The following is a 6,544-nucleotide window of genomic DNA, read 5'->3' as shown; positions in this document are numbered from 1 at the left end:
AAGGCAAATCAAAAGAACCCGCCAGTTCCACAACTTACTTACGGAGGACGACTCCGTCCCTTTCTCCTGCGAGGTATTTACATCATGAACATGACTTACATCTATCATTCAACCTGCTTTTAAGAGCCAGCTGTTGGCCACGACACAAAAGAGGACGCACCTCCACCCAGGGCCCCCTGTGCTGAACAGAGGAAACAAAATCGAATGCACATTATGTCAAACGCTACAAGATGAGCTGCTTTTAAAACATTACGGCCTCTGAAACCTAAGGCCTGGGACGCTGAGTCCCAACAGTCACTTGCCAGATAGTTTTTAAAAGACGCTCACTGGGTCTCGTTAAAGAACGAAAGATACCTGCGTGGGGGTCTGGTTTGGAAAATAAAAAGCTGCTGAAAATCATCTCCACATGTACCTGTTTAAACATCAGTACAACCTGAACCTGCAGCTCAGACACAGACGGGAGGTTTTATCCCTGGAAACTATTTCTGACGCAACAATGTTGATCGTAGCTTTGCTCCGATATCACGAGCGCAGGAAGAAAAAACACTGGGTAGTCGACAACAGTCGACTGGAGCGGGGTGCAATGTTAAGAAGCGCTGAGCAGAGAGATGTGGTCTGACTGCTAACAGGAATATAGAAGTAGGCAAATATTCATCCGTCTCTTACTGGTATGACTTGATCCTTATTGCAAAAATCACGCGACGAAGGTTAAAGCTGCGATAAGTCATTATCAGCTGCCACCCATAAGGGGCGTGGAGCTGAAACAGGGCAAAGATGTTTCAAAATGTGCTTTATATGCGTCACTGTGGGAAAAGTAAACTGATTTGTAATGTATTTCCAATGTCCAGTGACAGTGGTATTTTTTAGGAATTGCAGTGTTTTAAGACAATGGTTTTGAATGTCTTGAGGCGGAGAGTTCCATAATCATTCTATCTACAAAAGTGGGCACTGAAAAAGGTTTGAAAACCAGTGTTGACTCTTTGTGTAGCTCAGGTTCTTCCAGAGCTGTCAATGTCTGTCCTTAGGGACAAAAAAGTCTCCAATGGCTAACAGAAGCTAATTTTTTTTTAAAAGAAATCTGTAACAAGCTCTTTTCTGTTTTTTATTTTCAAAGTACTTCTGCGTCACATAATGGTCCGACTAATGTTGCATATTATTTGTTCTTGTTTTTTGAGGTCACGCTCACTCTATACAGATTACAACGTTGTGGGTTTGTGACTGGAAATGATGTTTTCCTGCATCTCCATTGTGAAAGTTTAGTGTCGTCTGTGACTGTGCGAGGGATAGAGGAGCAAAAACAGGAAGAGCTGCTCTAAAGGGACCTGTATCTTCCAGAGCATCTTCAAACAGATATACAGCATGTAGTCATATCTGTGGACAACTGTGGATAACGTGCGTGTGTGTGTGTGTGTGTCCACACAGTTCATTCTTGGCTAGTTGTGTCATTTTGTCCATCTTACCACCGGAGGCTCTTTCTTTAGTCCCCTGAAGGAATTCAAGGCTGAAGCCAGGGGTAGATGGGGGCATATTGTCTGCACCCTCTGGTGGCCGGAAGCAATAGCACAAGCGCCTCTTTGTGTTCGCATCTGTTGTGTGCACACCAAATTGTGTCTTTTGTGTTGGCCTGCAGACGGGGAAACATCCTGCTTCTTTAGGTCAAAGGGAGTTTGTGTATCAAGAGGTCAATAAGCATCACTTACAGTACGTACAGCATTTGAAGTGAGTGATGATTTGCTTGTTTCCAGAACCAAGGTCTGCTGAAGGGTCCAAGACACCTGGAGATGAAGTTGGGGTGGTGGTGGTGGTGGTGGTGGTGGTCGGGGAAACAGACTAGAATAATGGAAACAGAAAGAACGTGTTAGCAGAAACAGACTGAGGCTATTACTGTCATCTCATATGCGGTCTGGCGTTTGCAAACGCTGCTGAGATTTTCAAATATCAGAGCAGCGTTCTTGCTGTCCTGCTGCATCAGTGTCTGTTTGCACATCCGAACCAGTTTAGAAGGAAAACAAGCCAACGTTTTCCCCCAGATCGATGTTTTAGGCATGAATAAACTATGACACGTCTCCGTTGTGGGTGATTGTCAGGAGGCTTGTTGTTGTTCTTGGCATGAACATACACAAGTGTATACATTTGGCTGTAGACGCCTGGGCATTGAAGAGTGAGATCATTAACATGTGGCAGTTAAAGCCTACAGCTATGAGCCCTGGGGGAGAGCCTGGCTGTGTAAGTCAATGCTTATTATGCACCTCACCTCAACCATTATTTCCCCTCCCTGTGTGGAAAAAAACAAAACAAAAACGTTGCTCACTAAGTATTTAAACCAAATCAGGCAACAGGAATTTGTTACATTTTCTTTCTTTTTTTTAAGTTGAGTTGAATGACTCCAGGCTCCACCTGAGGACCAGAACTTTTGATGGTTGCTGAAATGATTAGATTTCATTTCCTGGATTAGTGCTGGTATGTAGGAGTTTAGCAACAATGACTTTAATCCAATCTATTTCTTTCATTCCTGTATCTGGCTCTGATTATTAACTTATGATGATGTACTGTATGAAATACTGTAACACATTGGCCTCTGGTATTCTTCAAGGTGGTAAGCAACCTACAATGTAAAAAAAAGTAAGAGTAAAAAGTTTGTTGTTAATTAAAAAAGTAAATGTTTAAAAAGTTAAACACAACCTAATTTAGAAATTGAAACCTACAACACACTCCAAACTCTTGCTCTGTTTGGACAAAGGATCATGTCATCGTGGAACTAATTATTTCAGCTTTTTTGGATTTTCTGACCTGAGCTGGAACTTGGATTTCATTCCTCTTCTTCATCATCTATTTTAACAGAGGCCAGATCTGGACTGCAGGCAGACCAGTCAGAGAAACACTGAGGTCCAGTCAAGTCCAGACATGACTTTCATTTGATGCTGGTGAAGACGCAATCGTACCAAAACCTGTGACGAGCTAACCTGCTTACTGACAGATACTGTAACAAGATACATGTAGGATATTTTCTGTTGTTGCCCCTGCCTCTACTTTTAGGTGAAATAGGAGTTTTGGGGCTGAAAACAGGGTTTGAATTAACAGAGGAGCTAAGGAAGGGAAGGAAGGAAGTGAACTTGTTATTGTAACACAGCACACCACATGAACTACTTGTTATTGTAACACAGCACACCACAAAATGTGACTTCTGCATTTTACTTATCACCAAAGTCAGCAGGGGGCAGCTTAAGCGCCAAGGGGTGTGGGGACGATGCCCCTCAGTGGTAACTTGGCAGCTGGTGCACTCGAACCTTAAACCTTCCAGACCCAAGTCCACTTCCTCAATCACCAAGCCACCACTGCCCCTAAATAATCGCATAAGGGAAATAGACTTGTTGCCATGGCGACGGACAGAATCCTGGCACATGTGGGCCTTTAAGGCTTTCTAAAGAAGTCAAACAATGAGCTTGTGCTGCTTTTCCAGTCATGAATAGAGGAGCAGGGTTCATTTTTTATGAAGTCTTATTTCCTGTAGCCTGAAAAAAACACTTTAAGTAAAAGGTAGAATAAGAACATGACCTTAATGAGGACCAGGTCCTTCCGGGGAATTGTCTGTTCTTTTAGAGACCATAGAGTGTTTCAAAGACAGACGCTGGTATTCATTTTTCCTCTGCGTTGGGTACACGCTGCACATTCCGCCTGAGGTTCACGCACACAGTCACTAAATGTCAGCTTTCTGCCGGGGCCGTCCAAGTCATTTTAATAATGCATATAAAAAGGGGTCGAAGCCAGATGGCAGTTTGCGGGTGATACGGTGTAATTGTTCCAACGGGGAACAGGTAGCCGGAGACGGGAAAACAACAATATAAAAACAGACACATAAGGTAGTGCTTTTGACTGGTCACCATGTGATGTTTGTACGGCTGTGTGTTTGTGTGAGGCTCGCGGCCACAGCCGTGCCCGGAAAGCCTGGGAGCGCAACCAGTCATTAGGAAGTCATGCCGTCTGGAGTACATTATGGGTTGGGTACTATAACTCTTACAAGCACAAGCTGCTATCAGACCAGAGATGGATGGTAGAAGGCAGGAATGAGAGAGTATGAGGGAGAGATAGAGAGGGTCGGGGGGACGTTATTATTATACTTATTCTAGATAATGGAAGGATGCCTCAGAAAAGCTTCCCTCGTTATCCTTTAATATTTGCAGAAAGTATCTCAAAACGAAGTGTTGTGGATAAGTGGAGGGCCAGGTTATATATATATATATATATAGACTGCATAGAGTGGGGGGTAGGAGTGAGGAACCAAATATGTCTTTGTCAAAATGATGAATTGCAAAATATTCACCATTCCCAACAGCGTGAAGCCACAGCTGAACGGTTGACTACAGCTCTCAACACTCTGACAGGTTTGGCTATTTAAAGTCAAATTAGTGCTCACAATGGTTTTCTGTAGCTTTCATCAGTTGGATTCAGTCCAGATTACACACACACACAGAGAGAGAGAGAGAGAGAGAGAGAGAGTCTAACCAGAAGGAAAAAGTAAAAACTGTACAGGATAATAGGGGCTTTTGAAGGCATGAAAGACATTGAAATTATTACAGTTTGGTTCACATTTTGACGAAAGTCCTTGTTGAGTTTCACATCAACCACTGTGGGAAAATGACTTGTAAATACCTGCGCAGGACTGAGCTGTGATCACCTACGTTCCACGACGACAGCTGTGAACTGTGAATTTGGAGTTCCCTAAACTGGCTGACTTGACAGGGGCAAAAGTTTAAGTGTACAGGTGCAGTGAGCATGGAAACCACAACATAATTGGTCTCATCAATGCTAATCAGCATCAGGTGCTGACAGGTGCTGGCAAAATCCACTCAACAAAGAACGACTAGAGTGAGACTGTGGTTGCTAGCTGGCACGTCAGTTCATTGGCACGGGTTAGTTAGATGTGGTTGACGTGCAACCACCTTCACCAGTAGACTCTAGTTAAAGATAATTGCTGGTTAGTGTCATGTGAATTTCTCAGTCCTGACTGATTCATTCTCTACTGCTCAGTCCATCACGGGTTTACACCAGGGGTCACCAACCTTTTTGAAACTGAGAGCTACTTCAAAGGCACTCGGTAAGACCAAGAGCAAATTGTTTGATACAGACTTCCCAAACAATGCAATAATAATTAGTTCTGGGACAGACAATAGTAGACACTCTTCTTACAATTGTCATTAAACCCATTTGAATATCAGTGCAAGTGTAACTGATCCAAAAACCACAGTAACAGTACAACGTTGGCCCCTCTTCTCATCTGCACAAACCACTGTATGAGGTGCTGCCACCTAGTGTCTAGAGGCATGTTTATTATTCAAACATTACAGCAGCGACACACACTTCTGTCTTTATATTGAAAGCCTAACCTAACCTAGCCTAAGCTCCCCCGGCTCCTCACCGCGTCCCCACAGAGGGTCCTGCCCCAACATTTGAGAAGTACTGCTGTAAGGTACTTCATCTGCCTCGATGTGGGATACCCCTGACAATTTCATTCTCTCAATCAATAGTTGCAGCTCTTTATGTCTATACACAGTCTATTAACCTGATGTCACATTAGCCTAAAGGCAGGAAGAATGACGACTGTCGCCGCCTCCGATGTTTCACTTGTCGTTGTCATAGGTTACAATCAAAACTTTCACCGTTCATCGCCTCAGTTCCTGCTGCAGTTGCGTGTGTAACCAAGGAATCCATTTGGAAGTCACTGTTTTTGCACAAAATCTCAGCGAGCATGAGAGTCACTGTGGGTATTCTACTGTACACCACCCATATGATCCATATAAAAGTTTGTGTCATGCTTATTCATCCGACACAAAAAAGTAAATTCCCAAAAAAACGCAGCTGGATGACCGCAGTTCAAAACCATGATCATCCCACTAGGAAAAATCTGGATGGCCGACACTGGTGGCCTTTTATTCCTGTGTCCCTGTCCACAATGAAAATAGAGTTGCTTTTTGGGTCTTAAACTCATATGAGTCATATCATTGCTGTGGAATAACCACAAAAATACAAGCAGATTCTGCTGCACAGATTCACGCCCTCATATTTTGTTAGTAGTTCCTCAGTTCTGTCCTTTTTTTTTTTTTTTTTTTGCATTTCTTCGCGCTAGTTTTAACCTCTGACAAGTGTGTTTGTGTGTTTGCTATGTAAGATATTTTCTTTGAAATCCTTCAAACTTCATCCCAGTCTGTTTTTTAATGTGGAGACTGAAGAGGAAAGGAATGGCCTGGCAGCCGTCTGGCCTTCATGTTACAGCAGTCAACAGATTGAAACACCTGTTTTGATTTATTGTGTTAGGTTGTTGGCAGTGGATTGATTCCAGCACCCAGCACGTTTACATTCACTGCCAAGAAAAGAAGACTCTGAGCGCACACACACACACACACGCGCACACACACACAGTAGTACTCCTTACAAGTTTTACAAACGACTTGGTTGAAAGACCAGTCATGAAAGGCAGAGTTTCTGGAAGTCTTTCTTAATGCCTTCAGAACCCCCCTCTCCCCTCCCCCACACACACACACACACA

At 43.4% G+C, this 6,544-nt stretch overlaps 1 long non-coding RNA gene across 2 annotated transcripts in view; it reads right to left on the bottom strand.

Moving 5' to 3' along the window:
- Window positions 1–6,544, bottom strand: part of LOC112488145 (uncharacterized) — a 16,456-nt gene that overhangs the window by 5,384 nt on the left and 4,528 nt on the right. The window contains exons 2-3 of one of the 2 annotated variants that reach the window (XR_003051923.1): window positions 1,710–1,830; window positions 1,461–1,624 (exon numbers count right to left, since the gene is read on the bottom strand). This is a non-coding gene — a long non-coding RNA (uncharacterized LOC112488145). Of the gene's footprint in view, window positions 1–1,140; window positions 1,625–1,709; window positions 1,831–6,544 lie in introns of those variants that run through there. The other variant, XR_003051922.1, reaches the window with a different exon arrangement.

This window comes from Cynoglossus semilaevis, chromosome 1 (genome assembly GCF_000523025.1).
Source record: "Cynoglossus semilaevis isolate Cse_v1.0 chromosome 1, Cse_v1.0, whole genome shotgun sequence".
Lineage (NCBI taxonomy): Eukaryota > Metazoa > Chordata > Actinopteri > Pleuronectiformes > Cynoglossidae > Cynoglossus > Cynoglossus semilaevis.
This window is presented reverse-complemented; position numbering and strand designations above follow the sequence as displayed.